This window comes from Stenella coeruleoalba (genome assembly GCF_951394435.1).
Source record: "Stenella coeruleoalba genome assembly, chromosome: 3".
Classification (NCBI taxonomy): Eukaryota; Metazoa; Chordata; class Mammalia; order Artiodactyla; family Delphinidae; genus Stenella; species Stenella coeruleoalba.
The window spans coordinates 31,168,550-31,186,405 of NC_137148.1; the positions used below are offsets into that span (position 1 = coordinate 31,168,550).

The 17,856-nt window shown below is 39.6% G+C and overlaps 1 long non-coding RNA gene across 1 annotated transcript in view; it reads left to right on the top strand.

The window, feature by feature from the left end:
• The window catches only part of LOC307184486, a 146,197-nt gene extending 132,628 nt beyond the window's left edge, over positions 1–13,569 (top strand). Inside the window, exon 3 of the long non-coding RNA XR_013827727.1 lies at positions 13,433–13,569. This is a non-coding gene — a long non-coding RNA (uncharacterized lncRNA). The remainder of the gene's footprint in view (positions 1–13,432) is intronic.
• The last annotated feature ends 4,287 nt before the right edge of the window (positions 13,570–17,856 follow it).

A 17,856-nucleotide genomic window follows, 5' to 3' on the forward strand; every position in this document is an offset into this window, starting at 1 on the left:
ATTTCTAGGCTAACAATTGTTCATTGTTCATGCTGCTTCAAGGTTTAGAAATTGAATTTTCTCTCTGGTTACTAGGGGAAACAGGGAGACTGAAAACAAACAAGGAGGTAATTTCCACATGTCTAGCAGCCATTTCATTTGCCAAACTGTATATTTGTGTATTTTAAGAGATGAGTTTGCAGCAGCTTAGATTTTTGTATAAATCTCAGGAAGGAAATGAAGTCTCCTCTTGGATTTGCATTCAGCTGTGCTTTCTGGGCAGACACGGTAAGCCTTGTCAAGTTTGACTTGAGTACTCATTTCCAGGCAAGGAATGTGTATTTCTGGTTTCATAAGAGGAACAGTAAATTTCAATCTTCTAGCCTTCCACTTTGCTACTGTCTGGAGGCAGTGCAAGAGATGTCACACTGAAGACTATTTTTTTTAATACCAATCTCCAGTGACTTTATTATTATTTTTTAATAGATCTTTATTGGAGTATAATTGTTTCACAATGCTGTGTTAGTTTCTGTTGTACAACAAAGTGAATCAGCCATGTGCATACATATATCCCCATATCCCTCCCTCTTGAGCCTCCCTCCCACCCTCCCTATCCCACGTCTCTAGGTCATCGCAAAGCTGATCTCCCTGTGCTATGCTGCTGCTTCCCACTAGCTAACTATTTCACATCTCCACCTAGATTGTGAGCATTTTAAGGTAAATAAGGGAGACTTATAAGTATCAAATTGTTTTCTTTGCACCTATACCTAAATTTTCATATAGCCAAAATAGCCACAGAAGATTTGGGTAGAGGGATTAAACAACCCTCGAAACTCTTCCTTGTTGAATTTAACTAGGTCGGTGGAGCCCATTGAGGGCCTGCCCACCCAAGGCAAAAAGATGGAAATGAAACCCCCCCCAAATGTTGTACTAACAAAGATGGGGTGTGAGAGGAGTGGAGTTATGTTTATGGTTTGTCTGTTTTCTTTTCTGAATTCTTATACAATGAATGTATGTGTGTCTCTATAGATCTTAAGGTTGTGTTTACCAGAAAGATGAGCATATTTATTTGTTGTTTTTAGAAATCAAACTATAGACAAATGTATAGAATGCAATGTACAAGTTCTTATCATTCGACCCTAATCATTCTGATCTCTAGAGATCACAGTTGGTTTTGTGGGTAAACTTCCAGACTTTTCTCAGGTTATCTATGTGTAATTGTCAACATTGTATTGAAGGAGTGGGACTCGATAGAGTACAGGTAGAAAACAGATTCCCTTTGCTGTCTCTATCAATGTGATAAGCAGGTTCACTTCAACTTTCTTGGATACTCATCTAGATAACAATTCCTCCAGTCCTTTCAAGTCCCAAGCAAAATCCCCAGGCTCTCTGGCTCTCTGCACATGAGGGGTTCCGACAGCTTGAGGGCATCCTCTGATAAAAGATACAGGTGTTGCCGGGGAGAATGAAAGCTAACCCCTGGAGCAGGTGTGCGAATATCATCAAGAGATCAGAAGGATATGAGCAGGGAGTGCTGACTGCATCTCTACAGGTGGGGCCCCTTTTAAAGTGATCCTGGCTGGCTTCCTCACATGTGGTCCAGAGAGGACATACATGCAGTTTGGCTGCTGCCCTTAGGAGGAGGGCAGTCTGCTTCAATGCAGTGCCTTCAGTGCCTGGCCCTCCCTGGGCCGCTGGATCCAGTGTCTTGCCAGTAGATGAATTTTGATCATAGATTAGTCAGTACTCCTATACACTCCAGTGTTCTGAGCAATCTCCTTGAAGCGCCCCTTATTTAGATTGAGGTAAAGATGGAAGTACTACCCCAACATATCATTCTAAAGAAATTCTTTCTCAGCCTTGTCAATTTCAGTCCTTTTCTACTCTTGAGGTGGGTGATGGGCTAACCGTTGTAGTGGATGCCTCCTTTCCAAGTCCGTCTAGGCTGTCTAGCAGCTCATTTTGAAATGTGAGAGCCCTAATCACCTATTGCTTTGTTCTGAGTCTCTTGGAGCCTTAGACAAAGCTGAAAAAGAGTTTCATTTTAATCTCTTGTTACAGACCTAGAAATTGTATCGTTTTCCATAAATTGGAACATATTAATGTTCTGCAAATTGCTGTCTTAATTACTTAGCAATCTTTTCACGTCAGATGATGCCGAACTGCCTCATTCATTTTAATGAAAGCAAGATTCCATCAGGTAGATCAGCTGTAGTTTAGCCATTTCCCTATTGATAGGTTGTTTTCAATTTTTGGATCTTTTAAACAATGCTGCTATCAATATTTCTGTACTCACATTTTTTTTTGCATGTGTGTATACATGCTAGTAATTTCTCTAGAATAGAGACTTAGAAGTAAAGGTAAAGATATGAAAGATGTGAACCAGGAAGTTTTTGCTAGATTCTTCCAGAGTGCCTCTGCGAGGGTTGTAAAAACTCTATTTTCTCCAGCAGTGTCTAAGAGTACCCATTTCCCCGCAGCCTCACTAAATGTTTTCCCTGTTTTTAATCTTTGCCATTCTGGGGAGCCAACAGTAATCTCATTATTATTTTATTCTGTATTCCTTTGGTTACTAATGATGTGAGTTATCTTTTCTCATGTTTGTCCCTGTGTATCTGTGCTCTTTGAATCAACATATCCTTCTCTAGTTTGGAGTTCTAAGGCCTTTACCAACCTCTTGTAGTTCTAAACACGGGAGAAATGGTAAAATGATAAAGGAGAGATAAATTGAAGAGATTTGGTGAGAACCTGGCCCAGCTCCACAAGGACAAGAATGGTGGAATTTCTACCACTCAGATTTTATCACCTTTTTTCCTAAAATTCTTGGCAAGTCTGAATCTGAAACACAGGCTAACTTTTTTTCTCAAATTGACATGTGTAATTTATTAGTAAAATTTCAACTGATTTTTTTGTATTCAAGAGCACGTGCAAAATTACTTTGAATCTTAAACCCAAATAGTTGCCTGCGTGCCTTTTGTCTCTTGGCCCTTATTTTACACGTATTAAAAATTACTAAAGGCATATTGGGTTTAGAGGAAGAACCAAAGGAGATTATTTAGGAACACCTAGCAGCCATGGCAACATAGAAGGGGCATGTACTCTCCTCAAAAATATTCCACTTACAGGTAATGCCATACATTTGCTAAACAGCCCCAAGCTAACCCAAGAAGAATAGACAGATGGTTTGAGGTGTGTCAGGAATAGGATTTACAAAATAAGATTATAGTTATGCTGGAAAGTAACAGCAATCATTGTAAAAAGATGGAACAGACTCACTTTTTGCCATGGGGCAGAGGAAGAAGGAGGGTTTTTAATTGCTGCATGTGAATTAGAGTTGGCTCACCAAGATACATAGCTCTCTGGGTTTCATAGATTTCTCTAGGCACTTGTATAGACTCTATGACAGGCCTCTAGTTGGGTTTCTTCAGATCGGAAGCAGGGGAATTGCTTATAGACATCCCTGATGGTGTTGGCCCTGTTTTACTTGTGTTTGGCATGCTAATCTACAACCTTTACCCGAACATCACTATCATACCACTTGAACTGTCAGTTGAGAAGACATTGGAAAGAGCCAGCCTGTTTATTCCTGGATGTGTATTTCTGGCTTCTTGAAATAGATTTTCAGCAAAGGAGGGTACAGAATACCTCCCATGTATGATTGGCCTATTTTCTCATTAGCCCAAATCATAGCCTTTGAAGGTGTACTGAATGAGTCTGCCTCTGCCATGAATTTTATTTTATTTATTTATTTTTATTTTTTTATTTTTAAACATCTTTATTAGAGTATAATTGCTTTACAATGGTGTATCATTTTCTACTTTATAACAAAGTGAATCAGTTATATATATACATATGTCCCCATATCTCTTCCCTCTTGCATCTCTCTCCCTCCCACCCTCCCTATCCCACCCCTGTAGGTGGTCACAAAGCACTGAGCTGATCTCCCTGTGCTATGCGGCTGCTTCCCACTAGCTATCTATTTTATGGTTGGTAGTGTATATATGTCCATGCCACTCTCTTACTTTGTCCCAGTTTACCCTTCCCCTTCCCTGTATCCTCAAGTCCATTCTCTAGTAGGTCTGCATCTTTATTCCCGTCTTGCCCCTAGGATCTTCTGACCATTTTCTTTTACTTTTTCTTTTACTTTTTTTAGATTCCATATATATGTGTTAGCATATGGTATTTGTTTTTCTCTTTCCGACTTACTTCACTCTGTATGACAGTCTCTAAGTCCATCCACCTCACTGTAAATAACTCAGTTTCGTTCCTTTTTATGGCTGAGTAATATTCCATTGTATATATATGCCACATCTTTTTTTTTTTTAACATCTTTATTGGGGTATAATTGTTTTACAATGGTGTGTTAGTTTCTGCTTTATAACAAAGTGAATCAGTTATACATATACATATGTTCCCATATCTCTCCCCTCTTCTGTCTCCCTCCCTCCCACCCTCCCTATCCCACCCCTCCAGGCGGTCACAAAGCACCGAGCCGATATCCCTGTGCCATGCGGCTGCTTCCCACTAGCTATCTACCTTACGTTTGTTAGTGTATATATGTCCATGCCTCTCTCTTGCCCTGTCACAGCTCACCCTTCCCCATCCCCATATCCTCCAGTCTGTTCTCCAGTAGGTCTGTGTCTTTATTCCTGTCTTACCCCTAGGTTCTTCATGACATTTTTTTTCTTAAATTCCATATATATGTGTTAGCATACAGTATTTGTCTTTTTCTTTCTGACTTACTTCACTCTGTATGACAGACTCTGGGTCTATCCATCTCATTACAAATAGCTCAATTTCGTTTCTTTTTATGGCTGAGTAATATTCCATTGTATATATGTGCCACATCTTCTTTATCCATTCATCCGATGATGGGCACTTAGGTTGTTTCCATCTCCGGGCTATTGTAAATAGAGCTGCAATGAACATTTTGGTACATGACTCTTTTTGAATTCTGGTTTTATCAGGGTATATGCCAAGTAGTGGGATTGCTGGGTCATATGGTAGTTCTATTTGTAGTTTTTTAAGGAACCTCCATACTGTTCTCCATAGTGGCTGTATCAATTTACATTCCCACCAACAGTGCAAGAGGTTTCTCCACACCCTCTCCAGCATTTATTATTTGTAGATTTTTTGATCATGGCCATTCTGACCAGTGTGAGATGATATCTCATTGTAGTTTTGATTTGCATTTCTCTAATGATTAATGATGTTGAGCATTCTTTCATGTGTTTGTTGGCAATCTGTGTGTCTTCTTTGGAGAAATGTCTATTTAGGTCTTCTGCCCATTTTTAGATTGGGTTGTTTGTTTTTTTGATATTGACTGCATGTTGCATGAGCTGCTTGTATATTTTGGAGATTAATCCTTTGTCCGTTGATTTGTTTGAAAGTATTTTCTCCCATTCTGAGGGTTGTCTTTTCGTCTTGTTTATTGTTTCCTTTGCTGTGCAAAAGCTTTTAAGTTTCATTAGGTCCCATTTGTTTATTTTTGTTTTTATTTACATTTCTCTAGGAGGTGGGTCAAAAGGACCTTGCTGTGGTTTATGTCATACAGTGTTCTGACTATGTTTTCCTCTAAGAGTTTGATGGTGTCTGGCCTTACATTTAGGTCTTTAATCCATTTGGAGTATATTTTTGTGCATGGTGTTAGAAAGTGTTCTAATTTCATTCTTTTACATGTAGCTGTCCAGTTTTCCCAGCACCACTTATTGAAGAGGCTGTCTTTTCTCCACTGTATATTCTTGCCTCCTTTATCAAAGATAAGGTGACCATATGTGTGTGGGTTTATCTCTGGGCTTTCTATACTGTGCCATTGATCGATATTTCTGTTTTTGTGCCACTACCATACTGTCTTTATTACTGTAGCTTTGTAGTATAGTCTGAAGTCAGGGAGCCTGATTCCTCCAGCTCCGTTTTTCTTACTCAAGGTTGCTCTGGCTATTCGGGGTCTTTTGTGTTTCCATACAAATTGTGAAATTTTTTATTCTAGTTCTGTGAAAAATGCCAGTGGTAGTTTGATAGGGATTGCATTGAATCTGTAGATTGCTTTGGGTAGTATAGTCATTTTCACAATGTTGATTCTTCCAAACCAAGAACATGGTATATCTCTCCATCTGTTTGTCTCATCTTTAATTTCTTTCATCAGTGTCTTATAGTTTTCTGCATACAGGTCTTTTGTCTCCTTAGGTAGGTTTATCCCTAGGTATTTTATTCTTTCTGTTGCAATGGTAAATGGGAATGTTTTCTTAATTTCTCATTCAGATTTTTCATCATTAGTGTATAGGATCGCAAGAGATTTCTGTGCATTAATTTTGTATCCTGCTACTTTACCAAATTCATTGATTAGCTCTAGTAGTTTTCTGTAGCATCTTTAGGATTCTCTATGTATAGTATCATGTCATCTGCAAACAGTGACAGCTTTACTTCTTCTTTTCTGATTTGAATTCCTTTTATTTCTTTTTCTTCTCTGACTTCTGTGGTGAAAACTTCCAAAACTATGCTGAATAATAGTTGTGAGAGTGGGAAACGTTGTCTTGTTCCTGATCTTAGTGGAAATGGTTTCAGTTTTTCACCATTGAGGACGATGTTGGCTGTGGGTTTGTCATATATGGCCTTTACTATGTTGAGGAACTTTCCTTCTATGCCTACTTTCCAGAGGGTTTTTATTGTAAATGCGTGTTGAATATTGTCGAAAGCTTTCTCTGCATCTATTGAGATGATCATATGGTTTTTCTCCTTCAATTTGTTAATATGGTGTATCATGTTGATTGATTTGCGTATATTGAAGAGTCCTTGCATTCCTGGGATAAACCCCACTTGATCATAATGTATGATCCTTTTAATGTGCTGTTGGATTCTATTTGTTAATATTTTGTTGAGGATTTTTGCATCTATGTTCATCAGTGATATTGGCCTGTAGTTTTCTTTCGTTGTGACATCTTTGTCTGGTTTTCGTATCAGGGTGATGGTGACCTCGTAGAATGAGTTTGGGAGTGTTCCTTCCTCTGCTATATTTTGGAAGAGTTTGAGAAGGGTAGATGTTAGCTCTTCTCTAAATGTTTGATAGAATTCGACTGTGAAGCCATCTGGTCCTGGGCTTTTGTTTGTTGGAAGATATTTAATCACAGTTTCAATTTCAGTGCTTGTGATTGGGCTGTTCATATTTTCTATTTCTTCCTGGTTCAGTATCAGAAGGTTGTACATTTCTAAGAATTTGTCCATTTCTTCCAGGTTGTCCATTTTATTGGCATATAGTTGCTTGTAGTAATCTCTCATGATGCTTTATATTTCTGCAGTGTCAGTTGTTACTTCTTCTTTTTCATTTCTAATTCTATTGATTTGAGTCTTCTCCCTTTTTTTCTTGATGAGTCTGGCTAATGGTTTATCAATTTTCTTTATCTTCTCAAACAACCAGCTTTTACTTTTATTGATCTTTGCTATCGTTTCCTTCATTTCTTCTTCATTTATTTCTGATCTGATCTTTATGATTTCTTTCCTTCTCTTAACTTTCGTTTTTTTTGTTCTTCTTTCTCTAATTGCTTTCGGTGTAAGTTTAGGTTGTTTATTTGAAATGCTTCTCGTTTCTTAAAGTAGGCTTGTATAGCTATAAACTTCCCTCTTAGAACTTCTTCTGCTGCATCCCATAGGTTTTGGGTCATCGTGTTTTCATTGTCATTTGTTTCTAGGTGTTTTTTGATTTCCTCTTTGATTTCTTCAGTGATCTCTTGATTATTAAGTAGTGTGTTGTTTAGACTCAGTGTGTTTGTATTTCTTACAGATTTTTTCCTGTAATTGATATCTAGTCTCATAGCGTCGTGGTCAGAAAAATACTTGATATGATTTCAACTTTCTTAAATTTACCAAGGCTTGATTTCTGACTCAAGATATGATCTATCCTGGAGAATATTCTATGAGCACTTGAGAAGAATGTGTATTCTGTTGTTTTTGGATGGAATGTCCTATAAATATCAATTAAGTCCACCTTGTTTAATATATCATTTAAAGCTTGTGTTTTCTTATTTATTTTCATTTTGGATGATCTGTCCATTGGTGAAAGTGGGGTGTTAAAGTCCCCTACTATGATTGTGTTACTGTCGATTTCCCTTCTTATGGCTGTTAGTGTTTGCCTTATGTATGGAGGTGCTCCTATGTTGGGTGCATAAATATTTACAATTGTTATATCTTCTTCTTGGATTGATCAATTTGTAGTGTCCTTGATCATTATGTAGTGATCATTATGTAGTGTCCTTGATCATTGTGTAGTGTCCTTCTTTCTCTCTTCTAATAGTCTTTGTTTTAAAGTCTATTTTGTCTGATTGGAGAATTGCTACTCCAGCTTTCTTTTGATTTCCATTTGCATGGAATATCTTTTTCCATCCCCTCACTTCCAGTCTGTGTGTGTCCCTAGGTCTGAAGTGGGTCTCTTGAGGACAGCATATATACAGGTCTTGTTTTTGTATACATTCAGCCAGTCTGTGTCTTTTGGTTGGAGCATTTAATTCATTTACATTTAAGGTAATTATTGATATGTATGTTCCTATTCCCATTTTCTTAATGGTTTTGGGTTTGTTATTGTAGGTCTTTTCCTTCTCTTGTGTTTCCTGCTTAGAGAAGTTCCTTTAGCATTTGTTGTAAAGCTGGTTTGGTGGTGCTGAATTCTTTTAGCTTTTGCTTGTCTGTGAAGCTTTTAATTTCTCCGTCAAATCTGAATGAGATCCTTGCTGGGTACAGTAATCTTGGTTGTAGGTTTTTCTCTTTCATCACTTTAAATATGTCCTGCCACTCCCTTCTGGCTTGCAGAGTTTCTGCTGAAAGATCAGCTTTTAACCTTATGAGGATTCCCTTATGTGTTACTTGTTGTTTTTCCCTTGCTACTTTTAAAATTTGTTCTTTGTATTTAATTTTTGATGGTTTGATTAATATGTGTCTTGGAATGTTTCTCCTTGGATTTATCCTGTATGGGACTCTCTGTGCTTCCTGGACTTGGTTAACTATTTCCTTTCCCATATTAGAGAAGTTTTCAACTGTAATCTCTTCACATATTTTCTCAGTCCCTTTCTTTTTCTCTTCTTCTTCTGGGACCCCTATATTTCGAATGTTGGTGTGTTTAATGTTGTCCCAGAAGTCTCTGAGACTGTCCTCAATTCTTTTCATTCTTTTTTCTTTATTCTGCTCTGCAGTAGTTATTTCTACTATTTTATCTTCCAGGTCACTTATCCGTTCTTCTGCTTCAGTTATTTTGCTATTGATCCCTTCTAGAGAATTTTTAATTTCATTTATTGTGTGGTTCATCTCTGTTTGTTTGCTCTTTAGTTCTTCTAGGTCCTTGTTAAACGTTTCTTGTATTTTCTCCATTCTATTTCCAAGATTTTGCATCATCTTTACTATCATTACTCTGAATTCTTTTTCAGGTAGACTGCCTATTTCCTCCTCATTTGTTAGGTCTGGTGGGTTTTTATCTTGCTCCTTCATGTGCTGTGTGTTTCTCTGTCTTCTCATTTTGCTTATCTTATTGTTTGGGGTCTCCTTTTCCTAGACTGCAGATTTGTAGTTTCCATTGTTTTTGGTGTCTGTCCCCAGTGGCTAAGGTTGGTTCAGTGGGTGTGTAGGCTTCCTGGTGGAGGGGACTAGTGCCTGTATTCTGGTGGATGAGGCTGGATCTTGTCTTTCTGGTGGGCATGACCGCATCCGGTGGTGTGTTTTGGGGTGTCTGTGGCCTTATTATGATTTTAGGCAGCCTCTGTGCTAATGGATGGGGTTGTGTTCCTGTCTTGCTAGTTTTTTGGCATAGGGTGTCCTTCACTGTAGCTTGCTGGTCGTTGAGTGGAGCTGAGTCTTGGCATTGAGATGGAGATCTCTGGGAGATTTTCGCCATTTGATATTACGTGGAGCTGGAAGGTCTCTTGTGGACCAGTGTCCTGAACTTGGCTCTCCCAGCTCAGTGGCAGAGCACTGACGCCTGCCTGGAGCACCAAGAGCTGTCCTCCACACGGCTGGCCCGCGGTCCCAAGGATCGTCATGGTTTTGGCTGGTGAGGCCCCTCCAGAGCCCGCAGCCTCTGTGAGGCCACCCTCCCCTCGGGCTCCGGGGAAGTTCAGTGACGGCAGAGGGAAGAGACCCCGAGCCAGGAGTTCCAGCTCTGTGGAAACGCAGACTCTATTCTGGGCACCTGCCATGAATTTTAAATCTCAAATCTCTCCTTTCCAATTCAACTAAGAATTTAGAAAAATAGTATTTTCTCTTGGGAGTATTTTGGCATTTTCCAAGGGAAAAGAGAGAGAGATTGTCAGTGGGGATTTGCTGATGATGAGAAGAAGGTGGTCACAAAGAAAAGACTGGAGATCTCAGAACTTGGGATGCAGTTGAAGCTTCCTTGTGTGGTTAGGAACTGTCCCCATGTAAGCAAGGGATGGATTTGGCCTTTAGACTATATTTCCGTTAGTGCTAGTGTTTGACAGCCAGTTCCCAATGGCAGCCCGCCACAAATCATGTAAGACCTCCAAGTTGGCATGGCTGATCTCTGACTAATGGGGAGAACTACCCAATGAGAATTAGCAATCTTGCATCACCAGTCAAAATTCTTACATTACCTTTCATGTGGGTAACAGCACAAGACTTCCAAAAGGAGTTAGGACTGGTTTTAACATGGACTGTTGGTCAGTGAGACAGGAAATATTTAACATGAATCAGACTCATTTGGAATAGTTTTGATTTGTCTTGATCCTAAGGTTTCCCGGTGTTAGTATTACTGAGCACTCATTTAGCCCTTTCATGTATCGAAAAAAATGTGCCCTCTCATCATTCCTGGATAGATACAATTGGCCTGATTTGACTCTCTCATGGTTTTTATTTGTAACAGATTTTTCAACCTAACACTTTTGGAGAAGTGGGTCTCTTACATGTTAAACTAAGAAAACCAGTCCTGGCCAACTATTCCAAAGAACAGTGTTGCTATCATAGGCTGAATTGATCCCAGATGGATTCTGGAGTGAGAGGACTAACAGTTACATAAAGTGGCCTAAATCTGAATTACACAGTGGTGACCTTCTGGAAGAGGGCTGACCCACAACCACGTGTCCTCAGAGTTGGGGCATAGATACTATTTCCTTTGGAGTTTGGATGGCATGAGGTGGTCAAAATGATTTGAAAAATATTAAGTTAAGCTGGCATCGGAAGATGGCATAGTGTGAGAACAAATGCAGCAACTGAGGTAGTAAACTTGCCTTCGTCGTCATTGATGTCAGAAATTACAAGCTAAGGGTCCAGGATGGAGGTGATTTATCCTTTTTACCTTGCCTCTTTAGACTGTGTTGAGAAATCCTGCTTTTGTATGTTTGCTGCAACGTCTTTTGGTAATAATGACATCTGAGCAGAGGAAGACATGGTTGTGGCTTTCTGAGTCCTCTCTACCAGGATGATAAATATAATGACAATAATGAAAACACCCAGAGTGCTTCTTTATTTATCTCTCCATGTGAACTCATAGATTGAAGGAGCTCTCATGTAGTGGATTCCCCTGGTAGGAATATACACAAACAACACCAAACCTACAGGATCTATCCTGGACCAGAGGACCCATGTCTGATCCCAGGTAACTGGAGGATCCTTAGCAGACTGTGGGATTAGATGGGACTATCTCTTCATTATTCTGTTCTTAAGGGGCATATGAACTGTGTACTGAGAATGGATTTTTCAGGACACAGGCTATAAAATATATAGGAATGTATAAGGAATGACCAAGAACTGATCTCAGGTGGCCTTGGCCTGCAGTGGCTTGAAGCAGGGTTTCAGTTCCCAGCCAGTGACTGAGGTCAGGTTACAGGGGTGAGAGCACCGAATTCTAGCCACTAGGCTAGTGGTCAGTGACAAGGCCCTGGCCCTACAGCTTTGCAGAAAAAGAATTCCTGCAAAGACGGAAAGTAGTGAAACAAGTAAAGAATTTATTAGGAAGAAAAAAAGAAGTACAGTATGTGTGGATAGACACACGGGCGGGCTCAGAGAGAGAGTCGCGCCCTTGTGGCAGTTTGAATCACTTCTATGGGGCATTTCTTCTGGGTTTCCTTTGACCAATCATTTTGATTTGCCTGGTTCAGAGTCCATATTTGGTGTATCTCAGGATTTTCCCATGTGTGCGTGCACATCTCTTAGCCAAGATGGAGTCTACCGAAGAGGCCTATGGGTAGGTTTGACCACTTGGCGTCACTCCCCTTTTGACCATCAAGGAGCCTTTCTACACATGTGTAGTTGCGGAGGTCTCCTGACTTTGAGAATGAGGAATATGTGGTCTCTTATCTTCTATCTGGGCAGGGCCCAGCCTTCTCTCTCAGTTGTCCTGTTATTCCCATCTTGGAGTATCGGTCCACAAGGAACGAAATCAAAACGTTTGCCCTGAGGGCCCATCTATCTCCTGCCTCAGAACCAAGGTCAGAATAGGGGGATCAGATGAATTCCTAGTTTCACCCAACATTAATTTAATACTGTAGAGTCAGGAAAGCATTCAAGGGAGGTGTGCTCTGTAAGGTCACCAGAGGGAAATTTGAAGTTTTTGGACCAAAACTGAAATTGTGTGAATTTTACAATATAGTCAACAGGAGAAATATTAACATGTGATTGTGTAAAAAATGAGGGTTGTAATATCTCACAGATACTGCCATTTTCTGTGATTTTCACGGCAAAGTCAACTGGAAAATAGAGGTTGTTGAATCTACTAGATTTTTTCTCTGTTCTCCAGTCTGCCTTCCCTCCTTCACCTAGAAGCACTTAGGCAGCGAGCACTTTTTGATTACTCTCCTTATTCTGATTGCATCTTTGGTGGACAATTTAATTCTCAACTTCCTCCTTGGCTTCCCCCCTCCTTGGTGTTCCTTGGAATCAAACACCATAGTAGGCTGCAACAAATCCTACTCTCAAACAGATTCTAGTCCTTGCTGTTTTGTTTTATTTTAGTACCTGTACTTCTAACAAATTCTACTCTAGAAAGCATGATTATACAACAGTAATGCTAAGCCTTGTGCCAGACATTTTATATGTATGATCTCATTTACTCTTCAGAACAATCTTATGAAGTAGGCATAATTACTTTCAATTAATAGATGAGAATTCTGAGTTCAGTGGAAGTTGAACACTGTCCCCAAGACCACACAGGTGGTAAGGGGCACCTGTAGAATTTGGACCCAGGGCTGTGGATTTCTTGACCACTGTGTTACAGTAAGATCTTAGTTTTATAGTAAAAGTGACATCGTTTATTAAAGAATAATGATGATTATTCTTATGGTAACACTTATTTAAATTTCAAATCACTCTCAGATCTTCCTAAATATCGTCCCGCTCTATGGAATCACTTGGTATTTTAATTCAGAAATCTGAGCCTTCGTCCAACTCTACATGTTCTTATGATAGATTTGAAATATGATAGAACTAATGACTGTTTCACCTCTTCTCTCCCCATTTACAGGGCCCTCCACTAATACATATGGTCTCTTGGTACAAACTCAAAAAGGGGCCTCTCCCCCCAAGCAGAAGACGCTTTGTGCCAGGATGCTCATTGGACAAGCCTGAGCTGGATCTCAACCTCTAGTTATCCTCTTGGCTGGGGCCAAAGGGAAAATGTGGAGTGAGGTGAGTCAAGGATCCAAACAGTCGCATTTCAGATAATCATTGAGATATGGATATGTACATTTCATATGGTCATATTTTATGAGAAGCAGGGTGTTAACTGACAAAGGAGAACTAAAACAAATATCAAAGGACAAAGCAATTAGGCCTGAACTGCCAGAGAAAGAGGAAGACTTCGTTGGGATCAATAAAAGCTCTAATCTGCTTCTGAAGCCCCAGGTTTTAACCTTCTGGTTAAACTCTTGATAAGGTGTTCAACTTGTCTGTAATTCCTATAGAAAGTCATCCAGTAATCTGCATGCCTCAGCTAACATCTCCCTCAAATGAGGCTCAGTGCATAGCAAAGTGTTCAAGTAGGCCAACTAATAAACCCTCATCTGACTTCTCCCTGGACTCTCATGTGAATAGAACAGATATGATTCCAAACTAGGAGTATAACTATGGCACCAAAGTAAGGTTCTGATTGGCCATTATACTTGGATCTGGAAGAACTTATAAAACAAGTTAGGGTATTTTCCTTCTTCAACCAGGTTTATAAAGAATAGCCCAACACCCCGGGCAAGGGTGTTACAGGGAAGAAGTATTGCGCTTTTTTAGGGCCTTTCGGTCGCTCTAAGTTTGGACACATGCCTTACAACATACAGGAGGCATGCACGAATCAGCACTCAGAAATGCCCTGGCTGACATGTCTCGTGGCTTAATTATAGCCATGCATATCCGCAGCACAGCACGGGTGTCTTGAATGATTCCCATAGCAATATCTACACTCTGGTCTCCCTCAGGTTTCTAGCTATTCAGCCCAGAGATGGGTACTGATATGCTGTACCATAATTACAGTTGTCCTACCAGTAGATTCCATTTCAACTTTTCAGAGTTCTCAATAAAATTATCCAGAAGTCCTGTACCTTAATTCTAATCCAGTGTTTTTCAAATTGTAGCTTGCCACCCATTAATGGATTTGAAATCAATTGAATGGGCCATTACTGGTGTTTTGGGGAGAAATGACATTAAATAGAGTAGAAGAGAGTAGTAAATATCAAAGTGGACTACACATAATAAAGATTAGTATTGATGCTTGAAACGTTCTCTATATTCCATCTAAGATGTAGCATTCCATATAAGATATACATTTTTTCATCATAAATCTCTTAAATCAGGATGAGTTTTGTTATAGACAACATTTTTTCTTTCTCAGTGGTAAAATTATGGTTTATCTTGCAATTGATGACAACTCAGATTTGTGTATGTGTATATTGGGTTTCAACGTAAAATGTGTTTCTCTTTGTGGGTCATGGCTGAAAGAGCTAGAAGCAGACTTGATTTAACCCAGCCTTTCCAGGTTGCCTTCTCCACTGGAAGTTGGACAGTTAGTCTCTTGCTGCCTGTAGACTATACACAGAATTTCTGAGCCTCCAATGTCACCCCATTTCCTGATGAGGAATGGCTGTCCTCCCTCCACAGGGAAGTATGCATTCCAAAACTAGTCATCTCTATGTAGTCTCTCTTTGGATGTTGAAGATGATTCAGCCGGGATGGTAATAGTGTCAGAGATCTTGGGTAATGGGGCTTCTCTGGTCTGACCCTCCTGTCTACTGTTCATGCCAATGCCTCCCAAAAGAGACTTCTTGGTGGTAAAGCAGGCTTGCAGGTGGAAGAGTGAGATGCTTCTAGATTTTTCTTTTGCGAACACCACCCCCTAAGCCTACCTGTGGTTTTTCCTGTTAGCCAGGGCTTCCTGTGGCCAACAGTGAGGGTTCACTAGAGCAGTGGACTTTTAAGGTCCTTGGGATTTCTCATATCTCAGGTGGTTTCTGCCTCTTTCTCAGGCTGACAACTCAGTAGGATTCCCAGCATCACTTACAGAGGGCAAGTCACAGGGCGCTGCTGAGCCCTCTGGCTCAGATACTGTCCTTTATAGATATGTAAGGGAAACAGGTCTGCATTACACCAGGGGCCATAGCCCTACCTCTCTTTTGCTCTATCCAGAAAGGGAAGTTCTTAACCCAAAGGAATGAGCCACTTAATGGGAATTTTTAGATTCTGTGGCTATTGAGAGGAGAGGTGTAATTTCCTGTCATTCCTTGGGCCCTGTCCCTACCCCAAATCCTCCCCCTTAGATAGTCATCTTATCAATGTCCCCAAACACTGCAAGCTAGAGTCTTAAATGCTGTATAAAACCCTAAAACCTCTTGTGTTTGACTCCAAATTTGTTCCGCCTGCAAATCCTGCCCACTTTCCTCAAGTTCAAGTGCTACCCTCCCCAACAACCTCTATCTTGACTCCAACCACGTAGAATCACCTTGTCTCTTTTTGCACTTTATGTAAGTGGAACTGTACAGGTTGTGCTTTTCTGTGTCTAGCTCCTTTTATTCATCATTATGTTCATGAAATTCATCCATATTTTTGCATGTTCCTGTAGATCATTTGTTCTCATTTGCTGTAAAGTATCACATTTTTGTGAATATACCACAAATTAGTCCTCCATTCGACTACTGAGGGTATTTGGGTAGTTTCTACGGTTTACCTATTGCACATAGTGCTGCTATGAACATCCTAGTACCTTCTAGGATGTATACCTAGGAGCAGAATTAATGAATCGTAGGGAATATATATTCAGCTTTAGTAGATTCTGAAAATGAACTTTTTCATTTCAGCCATTCTGGTGATTGTGTAATAGCATTTCATGTGGTTTTATTTTGCATTTCCCTGATGGCGAATGGAGTTGAGAATCTTTCCTGTGCTTATTGGTTATTTGGATAGCTTATTTTGTGAATCGTCTATACATTTTTCTATTGGGTTGCCTGTCATTTTCTTACTGATTTATGAAAGTTATTCTGGATGTGAGTCCCTTATCTGATGTATGCCATTGCAAATATCCTTTCCACTGTGGAGTTGCCTTTTAATTCTCTTAATAATGTCTTTTGATGAACAGGTGCTCTTAGATTTAATATTGTCTAATTTATCAATTTTATGTTTAATGTTTTCTGTGTCCTCTTTAAGAGCTTTTTGCCTACTCCAAAGTCATGAAAATATTCTCCTATGTTTTAACAATTTTTTAAAAAGGTCCAATTCCTTCTTTTCTGCCTTTTCTTCTTACCTTTACTTTCCTTACTTTTCTTGCTTTCTATGACTCCCCCCTTTCCTGTTTCTCCTTTCCTTACTTTTTTTTCCCCTCTGTTTCTCTGTCCAAATAAGCAGCATAAGAAAACCTTTCATCTTTTCATTATGAAAATCAGATTCATCCTCAGCCTAAAATATTCCGTGGTCTACCAAAGCTTTCAGGATGAAGTTGGAATTTCTTAGCTTAGGAATTAAGGTTTATAATGCTCTTTCTCCTGCCTACCTCTCTGGCCTCCCCTGATTACTGTCTCCACCTGAAACATACTCTTCATTGCAATCATATTGTGATATTAAAGTTCCTAAAGATATCTGCTTTTTTATGCTTCCATGCCTTTGCATATGCTGTTCTGTCTGCCTGGTACACTCTTCCTCCTTTTCTTTTTAATTAATTACCATTCATCCTTCAAAACTCAGCCCAACAAAGTTTTCTCTGGTGATCTTTCTGCTCCACACATCTGGTTTAGCTGTGCTTCCTTTGCTCCCTCAGCATCCTGGGCATATCTGGGTTATGACACTTATCACACTCTATCATTTTGCCTGTCTTTCTCCCTCACTGGAGTCACAAGATGCTTGAGAGCAAGGACAGTGTCTTATTGGCCTTTATGTGTCTAATGTCAATATGCCTGGATTGTAGAAGATGCTCTAAGTGTTGAGTAAGTACATTTGGAGATCAATGCAGCCCTGCTTTATGGCTGAGGAAAACAGTGGATGTGAAGTGATAACCAGACCAAACTAGACAGAAGAGATGGAATTTATTGAGGATACATGCACCAGCATTTTCTGTTATTGGGACCTCTTGATTGAGAATTCTGTGTGGAGCTTTCCCATAGCATATTGGTTTTGCTAGTAAGCTCTGCACTAGTTCTTTTTCTTATCTGTTCTCTCTGGAAGTTTATGGTTCATTTTGAGAGAACTGGCAATATTTAAATGCTCTGGTAACATCATTACATCAGTTCCCTTTCTGTACACCTTGTCAAGAGATTTCCTAGCCATTCATCTATCTTAAGAAAAAATAAATGAAATCACTTTTGCTAGCTCATGTCTTTCATTTTTTGTTAAGTGTTCATGTTATATTTTTATTTAATTAATTATGAATAAGCAATGTGTGCATATGGTTTAAATTCAAAAGGTGAGAAGGATATA